The sequence below is a fragment of the Hippopotamus amphibius genome, chromosome 17 (assembly GCF_030028045.1).
Source record: "Hippopotamus amphibius kiboko isolate mHipAmp2 chromosome 17, mHipAmp2.hap2, whole genome shotgun sequence".
Classification (NCBI taxonomy): Eukaryota; Metazoa; Chordata; class Mammalia; order Artiodactyla; family Hippopotamidae; genus Hippopotamus; species Hippopotamus amphibius.
The window spans coordinates 7,798,295-7,809,512 of record NC_080202.1 but is presented as its reverse complement, the minus strand read 5'-3'; the positions used below and the strand labels follow the sequence as shown (position 1 = coordinate 7,809,512).

At 51.8% G+C, this 11,218-nt stretch overlaps 1 long non-coding RNA gene across 1 annotated transcript; it reads left to right on the top strand.

The window, feature by feature from the left end:
- The first annotated feature begins 1,345 nt into the window (after window positions 1-1,345).
- Window positions 1,346-4,658, top strand: LOC130840860 (uncharacterized). The gene is made up of 3 exons (XR_009050072.1): window positions 1,346-1,446; window positions 2,772-3,049; window positions 4,478-4,658. It is a non-coding gene; the product is annotated as an uncharacterized LOC130840860 (long non-coding RNA).
- The last annotated feature ends 6,560 nt before the right edge of the window (window positions 4,659-11,218 follow it).

Sequence of the window (11,218 nt, the reverse complement as noted above, 5' to 3'; positions counted from 1 at the left end):
AACTCTCTTAACTGGACCACTGGGGAAGTCCCAAGACGCCAGCTTTGAAACCTACTCCTTGGGAACACACTGGTGGCCCAGTAGTTAGGACTCCGAGCTTTCACTGCCGAGGGTGCGGGTTCCATCCCTGCTTGGGGAACTAAGATCCCGCGAGGCGCTGGGCACGCCCTTCCTCCTCCCCACAAAAAAAAGAAAAAAGAAAGCCACTCTTTGGCAGCCCACGATGGAGGAAGGCAGGGGAAGCATCACGCTGCCTGTGCCAGGATCAGCGAGCCTGCCAAGGGCACTGCTCTGCGTGACCCGAAGCGTCTCCCCAGAGCCTGTCTTGCCAGGTTTAGCCTCAACATCCAGGGAAAGACCGCCAGCAGTGAGTCCCTTCTTCATGTGTGTAAACTAATGGCGGTGCTTGGGCCTCCAAGCTGTGGCGTCCTGGTTCAGCTCCCCCATGCAGTGAGTGGTGGTGGGACCTTGGCCAGACGATTTAACCTCTCTGAGCCTCAGTTCTCTTATCTTTAAAGTGGGCGGAGTAGTAGAACCAAATGACATAGCATGTCTTCAGCACCCGGCATGGTGTGGGTACACAGTAATCATTTAGTAGCATTGCTATTATGTAAACAATCTCATTGGCCCTTCTAGAACTTCTCTACCTCCTGACTTTGTGGTAGAAGAAACTGGGGTTTTAAGACATGCAGAGCATTGAGTAGGGGGCTCTGGCGATTTAGGGCAGAGCCAGGTGGCCTTCCACTTCTGACTTCCAGGCCAGGGTGCATCCTCACCGGCCAGCTGGACCACAGAGCCCCCGGGCAGGGGCTTTGCTTGGGGGACCTGAGGCTGCCCCAGGTAAGGGGATCAGGAGCTGGTGAGCTTGGGTCAGATACCCCAGGAAGAACCAGCCTGTTTGCAGCTGTGTACACATCAGATCACCAGAGAAGCTGGAGGGAACAGATATATAACATCACATATCCGAGACCTACCCCAGACCATTAGGTCAGAATGTACCAGGCCCGGACACCAGTAGCCTGTAAAAGCTTCCTCGTGTTTCTCTGTGTAGCAGGGTCGCGCTCTCGCTCTGTGCCAGAGGCACAGGAATGACGCACTGCTGGAAGAGTCGGTCCCTGTTATCTGGAGTGAATCAGAAGACACAAATCACCAAAGCCACATTTCACTCAGGGTGTACTCTCTAAGGATGCTTCTGCCCACTGTGCGAGAGGCTGCCCGCCTGCCTTCCTCACCCTTGACATCAGAGGTTCAGCTGCTCCTATGAACACCCCCAAGCTTGCACCCACCACTCCACACTCTGCTGAACCTCGCTTCATCTGTCTTTGCTTTAGGATTGAGCCACGGCCCTGGCGGGTAACAGTACCATCACTGATCTGTGATTCTGAAGCTCTGAAGATCTGGGCTGGAGGGGTAAACCTCGGACATCTTGACTGCCTCAGGCTGGAGGTATGAAGTGAGGTTCTGACAGTGGCTTTGGGGGATCACCAATATTTTGAGGGGTCTCGTAGAGTCTCAGGGGTTGGCTTCCTGTGCTTCCATTTTTGCCATCTTGGGTCCCTGGGAAGGCTGGGGCAGCACTCTTGCTTGGCCAGGCCAGCACCTGGCAGGGACAGGTTCTGGGAGCTGGGGCATCTTGTCTGCTGAGACCCCACCCTTCTTTGAATCTGCCCAGCCTCAGGGGCTCATCTGCACCTGGCCAGCTTCACCTGGGCTGGAGCGGTGCAGGCAAGGAGGGGATTTTGGCGAGGGGAGAAAAGAGGCACGTCAGCAGAGGAGGCCCTCTGGGGGTGGCCGGGATGGGACAAACTTCAGGGGGACTATGCGGAAAGAGGCAGGAGAGGGAGGGGGAAGAGGGGAGGGGAGGGTCAGAGGATGAAGGAAGGGAAATAGGCCAGCACATCTCTTTCCCTGCATTCCTCCTGGAATTTCTTTCGTTCCCTTGGTTATAGAAGAATGGCAATTAGCAAATTCAGTAAAAAGAGCCAGAAATGGAGGTTGTTTGCGCATTTGGGGGCCAACACGCATTAGTGAAGGAATGTGAGCAGAACTATATATAACCCCTCTCTCGGCCCACCCACCTGTCCGGCGGGTGAGCGATGGTCTGTTTGTTCTGGGCTGGTATGTAGCTCACTTCACTCTGGGAGCCCACCATCTGGGCCCGAGCCTCTCTGCCAGTAGCTCTCGGTGACCATATATGGCAAAATGATATATGTGATAAAAAGAAGCCAAATTCCCCAGTTGCGTCAGCCCCCAGAGCATGCAGCCTGCCGGGCTCGAAACCCCTTCCAGCCTCGCTCCGCGTCTCCCGCCCCCAACCCTTGCTCCGGAAACCAAAGGGGCTCAGTGATTGGCTGGGGGAGCAGGGGTGGGGGCTGAGGAGGCGGGCCCTCCCTCCCTTAGAAGCCTTCCGCCCCCTCTAAGGCCCAGACTGACTTCAAAGTCCGTTTCTGATGGGGAGGATGATGGCGGAGGGTGTTTGACCCTGGCTTTAAACCAGAGAGATTGGACGTTGAGTGATAACACACGTTCTTTTCAGAAAGCAACCTGGTGTGGTACCAGTGTGTATGTGGGTAGCAGGGTGGAGGGGCACACGCCACCCCCAGTTCCAAAGATAAAAGGAACCCACATTCCCCAACATCCCTACAATTCCCTCGAACCTTACTTAAGCCACTAGGAGAAAAGTTCAGTCTAGATGGCTGGCAGAAACAACATCTCTCTCTCTCTCTCTCTGGCTATGGTATATAATTTCCTTTTCATTTACCTCTCTGCAGGGAGTTCACACGGGGCCTGGTACCAGGCAGGATGCTGGGGCAAGGTGACCAGCACGGGCAAGGTCCTGGCCCTCCAGCAGCTGCCCTGGGCAGAGAAGACGCAGTGGCCACTGCTGCGGGGGGTGGGCATCAAGCCCAGACTCAGGGGCTCAAGGAGGCTCCTGGGAGGAGGTGACACTTGAGCAGAGCCTTGAAGGACAAGCAGCAGTTTGCCTAATAGTGGATGGGGATTGGCACCAGAAACCCTAAGCTGAGGGGAGAGAGCGCGCAGGAGCTAGGTGAGTGCCGTGGGGAGTGGTGAGCTCTGAGGCTGGGAGGGAGCAGCAGCCAGAGCAGCGGGGGTCTTTTCCAGGAGCTTCTAAAGGGTCTGGACCTCTGCCTGTCTCCTCGCCTTGTCTCACATCTGAGCCGGGGACCCCCAGCATGGGCACTTACCCCTATGCCAGGCCCAGCTTTCACACGGATATCCAGTGGTGAACACGCGGACACACACAGAGGCAGGTGCACAGAGACCCGTGCTCACGCCCACCCGCTGCCACATCATGCAAGCAAGGACCCTTAGCAAAAGGGAAAGAAGAGGAACGCAGCACATCCGGGAAGCAGGGGAGAAGGCAGGCCTGGGGAAGGCGCTCTGCCAGGAAGGGGGTCCGTGGGAGTGGGAAGTGCGTGGGCCGCAGGGCAGGAGCTGCTGGTGGTAGGGGAGAGGCGTCCTGGCCTGCTCCGGGCTCCCCTTGGGGGAAGGCACAGGCTGGGCTGGACAGCTGGGCAGCTGGGCAGCAGAGGGGGTGGGTGGGCCAGCCTTCCCCCACTGACAGCATGGGTTTGCAGGGATCAACACTCCCTCTCCGATCCCCCACCCCTCCACCACCCACCACTCCTCGCTGGTGGGGACTGTGGCTCCCCCTTTAGCTGCACTGACTGCAGAAGCTGGGGCACCGGCCGCAGCAGGTGCCTGAGAAAGTCCCACCTTCCAGGAACCTTCTACTGTTCCTGATTCCCTTCTCCTATACATTTAATCCCTTCCTCCAAACTAGATCATTCCATCAACATTTAAATATCCCCTGGGCTCTCCCACTGAAATAACAAACAAACCTTCTCTTAACACGTCCTCTTCCAGGGACCGCCTTCCTTCCCTTCACAACCAGCTTCCTTAAAACGTGTCCATATTCTGCTTTCCTTCACCCCACACTCAGTTCTTACTCATTTCATTCTGGCTTCTCCCGCCATCACTCCACGGACATAATCTTGCCCGGGGTACCAGTGACATCCTAGTTGTCCACATCCTCCTCTTACACGACCCCTCAATCACACGAGACACTGCTGGCCGATCCCTTCATGGACTCACCGGTTCCTCCCCTCTCTCTCTGGTTGCTCCATCTTGGCCCCCTTCCCAGGCTCCCCCCCTCTCTCGGGCTGGTGGCATTTCCGAAGGCCAGGCCCCAGGGCCCCCTGGTCCACTCTGTACTCGCTCACTGGGCAGGTCGTTCATGTTACTTATTTCAGCTCTTCTGTTACTATATATACATCTGTGACTCCTGAGATGATCACTACCCATCCTCCTCTCCTTCCAAAAATACCTGAGGACATCCTCATCCCCCTGGGACATGGTCATGGACACAAGCATAAGTGACACCTGTCACTCAGGACAGAAGCTTTAAGAATCAGTATGCAATTTGCTACGTCTCCTTTCTCTGCCTTAATCATAGTGGAAGCTTGTGTTGAGACGGAAGTTTCATCAGCCTGGCCCCTGAGTGTCTGTGACAAGCAGAGTCTTCTTGATGACCCATTTTGGATATGCGGCCTACTAAGAAAGAAATCTTGTTAATGATGGCGCTGAGATCTGGATTCAATCTACTCACAATGCCTTTGTTGCTTTGGTATCAGGGTACTGCTGACCTCATAAAATGAACTGGGAAGGGTTCCCTCCCGATCTATTTTCTGAAAATGTGTGTAAGATTGGTGTTATTTCTTCCTTAACTGTTTGATAGAATATACATCTAGAATACACACCGATGAAACTATCAGGGCTTGAAGTTTTTTTGGTGGGAAGGGTTTTGATAACAAATGAAAACTCTTTAATAGATAAAACTCCTTGGATTTTCCGTTTCATCTGGGGTCAGTTTTGGTAAGGTGTCATTCATCAAGCAATGTGTCCATTTCATCCGTGTTGTCAAATTGATTGGCATGAAGTTGTCTGTAATATTTTCTTAGTATTCTTTCAACTGTCTTATTTTTATCATTCTTGTTTAATGTCTGCGGGCTCTGTGGTGATGTCTTCTTTTGTATTACTTATATTCATAATTTATTCTCCTCCTTTCTCTGTCTCTTTGATCTGTCTAGCTTGGAATTTACCAATTTTGTTTATGTTTTCAATGCACTGCCTTTTGGCTTTGTTAATTTTCTGTGTGTATGTTCTCTGTGTCACAAATATTTGCTCCTATCATTATTTTTTCCTTCCTTCTCCTTGCGTTGGGTTTACGTGACTCTTCTTGTTCTAGCTTTGAAGTGGAATCTTTTTTTTTTTTTGCTTTCTTTTTCTATTTTTTTTTAAGCTCTTTATTGGAATATAATTGCTTTACACTCTTGTACCAGCTTTTGAGGTACACCAAAGTGAATCAGCTGTATTTATACACATATCCCCATATCCCCTCTCTCTCTCGTGACTCCCCCCCACCCTCCCCATCCCGGCCCTCCAAGGCATCACCCGTCATCGAGCTGATCTCCCTTTGTTATACAGCAACTTCCCACAAGCTATCTATTTTACAGTTGGTAGTATATATACATCTGTGCTACTCTCTCACTTCGTCCCAGCTTCCCCTTTGCCCCCCGCCCCCTCAACCCCATGTCCTCCAGTCCATTCTCTGCATCTGCATCCTTATTCTTGTCCTGTCATTGGATTCATCAGTACCATTTTTTTTTTTTTAGATTCCATATATGAGTTAACATACAGTATTTGTTTTTCTCTTTCTGGCTTACTTCACTCTGTATGACAGACTCTAGGTCTATCTACCTCATTACATATAGCTCCATTTCATTCCTTTTTATGGCTGAGTAATATTCCATTGTATATATATGCCACATCTGAAGTGGAATCTTAAGATCATTGATTTTATATTTTCCTTCTTTTCTAGTAAGCTAAATATTTTCCTGTAAGCACCCCTTTAGCTGTATAGTACAAGTTTTGATAGATTCTGTTTTCATTGATCATTCAGCTCAAAATATTTAATTTCTAATTTTCCTTGGGTTAAAAACAAGACAACAGGCCCCAAATGGAGGTTCTTATGCCCCACGTCACCAAACTGAGCCTTAATTACAGTTTCGGCTCTCCCAGAAATGAAAACTTTTTTTTTCCGGCTGTGCCGTGGGGCTTGCGGGATCTTAGTTCCCCGACACCAGGCATTGAACTTGCACCCTTGGCAGTGAAAGCGCAGAGTCCTAATCACTGGTCCGCCAGGGACCTCCCCAGAAACAAAATCTTAAACCAGCTCGTCAGGCGTTACCTGATCAGTACTGTTGGATAACCTGCCTGGTAGACCCCGGGAGAGTGGTCCTGGGTCAGCAGTGGGGGCCCAGCTGTGGTGTCCCTGATGTGCTGCCCTGGCTGTGAGCCACCTGGGGAGGGAGTGGCCCTGGCGTGAACACCTGAGGGAGCGGCAGCTGGGAGCTGTCAGCCAACTACCTTCCTCGGAAGAGGGTCTCTTGAAGGGACACGTGAGTGGTGCCCCAACGGCCACACAGGCCTCCCTAAACTAGGTCACGCTCCTGTGACACCTACGGTCACGGAACCACGTCCTGCCCTTTTGGAGAACTCACTTCGGTTGTAATGACACCCCTTGGGAGCTTTATTTGTGAGTAAGGTTTGTCTCTCCTGGAGAACAGGGACCTTGAACTTGTTCCCCCGTGCGTCTCCCACGCACAGCAGCGTGTTCAGTGAGTGCTCGTGAGAGAAAGGAAAGAATGAACGTGGTCGGTAACTAACGCAGGCTCTCAGAACCCCTGGCAGCAGCTAGGCCACCTGGGGGCTGCTGCCAACCCCGTGAAATCAGCTCTGTCAGCGAGGGGGCTTGTGTGGTACTAACCCACCTGCAACGATGGATGCTTCTAGAACCGGGATCTCCGAACCACCACAAGTCTTGTCAGTCTTTCTTGGGACGGCACTCTTCACCTGACTTACTCCAGAGATGGTTACAGTTGTGAAAAGCAGCAGAGAAGTCTGTGACTCCCCATCCCCCACCCCTGAAAGAACTGTCCCCAGGAAACAGCTAAGGGTCCCTATATCAGAGGCTTTCATGTACCCATGACACATCCCCTTACTGTCCCCTCTCCTTCCCCAGAAAGCTGCCCTTTGCTCTTTTTTCTCTGAGGGGTTTCAGCCCTCAGTCTCTCAGGGCCATAACATGGGATGAAAATATAGCCTCGTGTTAGGAACACAGCTGTAGATTCGGATCCCAACTGTCTAAGCTGCAGGAAGGACTCTGGGCAAATCACTTAACCTCTCTGAGCCTCATCTTCTCATCTGTGAAATGGAAACAGCAAAAGAGCAAAAACAAAGGCTCTTCTGAAGGATAAGCAGAATGTCTGTAGTGGTGGCCCAGAGTTCAAGGCTCTGAGAAATCCTGGTAAAGCAAACGAGCTTTCCCCAAACTTATTGGACAACAGGTTGGCAAAGCCCAAGCCCACGTGGGACCCCAGTGTTCCATGGAAAGCAATTCGAGAAACACTGCTCTAGAGAATTCAGCTTTTATCTTTAGAATGCTGTGCACCTTCTGAACTATCAGAGATGAGATCCAGCTGGCCATGGCCTCACGCAGAATCACTCTGAGTTGAGTTGTGTGTGTGTGGGGTCATGACTCTGGATTTCAGCGAGGGAGGCTGGAGCTCTCCAGTGCCTTTCGGCACTGATGCTCTGCGGGGATGTTGTGGGTGACACTGTGTGACACTCCTCTCTTTAATGCTAAAAGGACCCTTTCTCTGGTAAGAACTGGTCATGGTCCTAGAGGCACGGCCGGTTTTAAAGCAGGATGCACCCTAAGGTTAGAGGCCCCCTTATTCCACTCTTCATTTCATAGGTGGGAAAACAGGCGTGGCTAGAAAGCCAGGTGACCTGCCCGAGGACATACGGAAGCGAGGGGCAGAGCCCAGAGCTCAGAACCAGCCTCTGGGCTCCGAGGGGGCTGACGTCTCCTTGGTTAGAACCGGGCACGTGAAGGACCGCTCGGCCCGGGCTGGGAGGTCCCTCGGCTCTTGGCTCCGCCTCGCAACATGAATTTATGGGAGGAGGTGAGAGGAGGGATTTTGGCTGAAGGTCAGGGGGTTAACAGGCCTGAGTCCAGAGGGCAAGCAGCTGGGCCCAGGCACAACGGGAGGCCTGCTTCCCCCACTTTCTGGTGGTTCCAGGGATGCGAAGTTAGGGAAGGAACTTGCAACAGATGGACGGGAGATCAGAGGAATCCGGAATGGGCCCGGGGGCCCGGCTCTCAGAAGTGAGGGGGGAATGTTTTCTGCTCCGAGGGAATGTTATTTACAGGGGAAGAGCAGAGACAGGGTCCTACCCGGGTAGACGGGTGGGCTCTGGCTTCCATTTCTTGGCCGGGACCGATCATACCAATTCATGTTTCTAAGACAACTGAGGAACCAAATAGGGACAACACTCAGGGTGATAAGAGGTGTCTGTTGCAGGCTGGGCCAAGCCAGACAAGTTGAGCTCAAACATCAGAAGTTTCGAGGCCAGTTCTAAATTTAGCGTCCAATTTTGGAGGAAGCCAGAATGAGCTCTCCCGGCCTGAAGTGTGTCAGAAGAAAAGACACAACTCCCAGGGAGCAACTAGCACAGAGGGGGCGGGGAGGCCCCTTTCAGCCAGAGATGTTAAGAATGAGATCAACCAGGCTCTTTTTAAAAAAAAAACAACAAAAAAACCCCAAAAACCTCAGTGTCTTTTCAAACTAAGAGCTTTGAAAGAACTGCATGTCACGTCCCCTCTTCCCTCTTCCCTGCTGCTTTTTAAAAAAAATGCATTACTCAGAAAGACCCTCGAAGCAACGCAGGGTGTGTGTGGAGATGGCAATTCAAGCCTCTGCTTCCCCGTCCACACCAGCCCCCCTCTGACCCAGTGGACCAGGCCTCCCGCCCCGTGAGTAGGCTCCTGGCCCCGGGAAGAGGGCGGGTTCCCCTCCAGGATGAGCTCTTTCTGTTGGTTCAAGCCGAGTCATCTCCTCACTAGACAATTCAAGGGCTTGACCCCACGGGTTGCTGATGCCCACGTGCCCCACAGAGAAGTCGCCGCAGCCCCCACTCTCCTGATCCCCACCACAGACACTCTTACTGTGCTTGAGTGGACGAGGGGTCCAAAAGCCTGGACCCCACCCCAGGCCCCACCCTCCTCTTCTTCTCTTGCCCACAGCCCCCTTACCTTCTGCCTCTGCCACCTGCTTTGCTAAGAGACCCTGGAATGTTAAACCCCTCAGAGCCACGGTTTCCTTGTCCGTAAAACGTCAAGATGCCAAGGACCCAGCTCTCTGCCCCCAGGTGTGCTCTCCGGGTAGGTCGTCATCGCTGGCAAGTCTCCCCCCCTTATCGGGCTGCCTGCATTCACCCCACACGTGTGTACGCAGGGCCGGCTCAGTCTCCCTGCTGACCAAGTCACTCTCTTGCTCCAGGCCTTCCCATAGCTGCCCAGGGCCTACAGCGTCAAGTCCAAACAGTTCAGCCTGCTGCTCAAGGGCAGCCACGGTCTGGCCCCAGCCTATGTTTTTTGGCTTCGTTCTTTTACTTACATTTTTTTAATTGAAGTCTAGTTGATTTACCGTGTTGCGTCAGTTTCAGGGGTACAGAAAAGTGATTCAGATATATATTCTTTTCCACTTTCTTTTTATTACCAAATATTGAACATTTTGTAATATAGGACTTAAGCTATACTGGAGGGCCTTGTTGGCTATCTACTTTATATACAGTAGTATGTATATGTTAATTCCAACCTCCTAATTTATCCCTCCCCCTCCCTTCCCTTTTGGTAACCGTAAGTTTCTTCTGTTTGTTGGTTTTTTGGCCGAGAGGCTTAATCTTAGTTTCCCTGCGGGCTCACGGCAATGAAAGTGTGGAGTGCTACCCACTGGACCGCCAGGGAATTCCCCGAAAGTTTGTTTTCTATGTCTGTGGCCTATTTCTGAATTGTATATGTTTATTTGTATCATTTTTTAGTTCCACATATAAAGAATATCATATGATATTTGTCTCTGGCTTACTTCCCTTAGTATGGTAAATCTCTAGGTCCATCCATGTTGCTGCAAATTGCATTATTTCATTCTTTTTTATGGCTGAGGAATATTCCATATATGTATGTGTGTTTATGTACACACACAGACACACACACACACAGACACACACACACACACACACATGGCTTCATTCTTCATTTTTTTTTTGGTCACAGCAGTGAAAGTACCAAGTCCTTACCACTGGACTGCCAGGGAAGTCCCTATATGGCTTCATTCTTGTCTACCTACTTTTTCCAGCAAACAGAGCAATTACTCTCCAGGTTTTCATGTCTCTGGGCCCTCACTCACAGCATCATCTTCTCTGAAACGTCCTCCACATTTCTGCCTGTCTGACCTTCACCCTACTGACCCCGTGCAGCCTAACTGTTAGCTATATGGCCGTGAGCAAGGTATTTACATCCCCGTGTCGGAGTTCGAGTGTTTCCAAAGATGGCCACAGCGACTCCTTCCAGCCTGCGTGCCCTTTGCGATGTGACTTCACCGCGCCTCCCATGTCAGTTTCCCCTCCACCGGGGCCGGCTCTGTGACATCTGTGGACCAATCGATGTGGTGGCCATGATGCAACGTCACTTGCAGCTTCTGTGTCTGCGCTCTCGGAAGAAGAGTAAAGAAGGCCCGGCCACCCTGCTAGAGAGAGGGGTCACGTAAAGGACAACTGCAGTGCCCTAGCTGACGGCCAGCCCGAGGCCCCAGTGACGGGACAAGGCCATCTGGGTCCTCCAGCCGCAGCCACGAGCCCTGCCAATGCTGTGGTGCAGAGAGGAGCGAGCTGCCCCTGCGGAGCCCTGCCTGAATGCCAGACCCACCGGCTCGCTGCAAGAAAACCATGGCTGTTTTAAGCCACTACATTTGGGGGTGGGTGGTTATGCAGCCATAGATAAAGGAAACGGTCTCCTCACTTACAAAATGAGGATATTAATGTTTTCCTGCCTCACAGAAGGGCCGGGAGGATTAAACAAATCAATCCATGTCAAGCACTTCCTGTCAGCACGTTGTAAAGCACTCAATAAATGACAGCTCCTTACAACCTGAAATGACCAAACAAGGCAATACTTTTTCCTTACTCATCCCCAGATGCCTCTCCCAAAAGTGCCTGGCACACAGTGGCTACCCAGTAAACACAGATGAATGTCAAATGCCCCCTCCTTCCTAAGTCTTCCCTGATGGCCTCC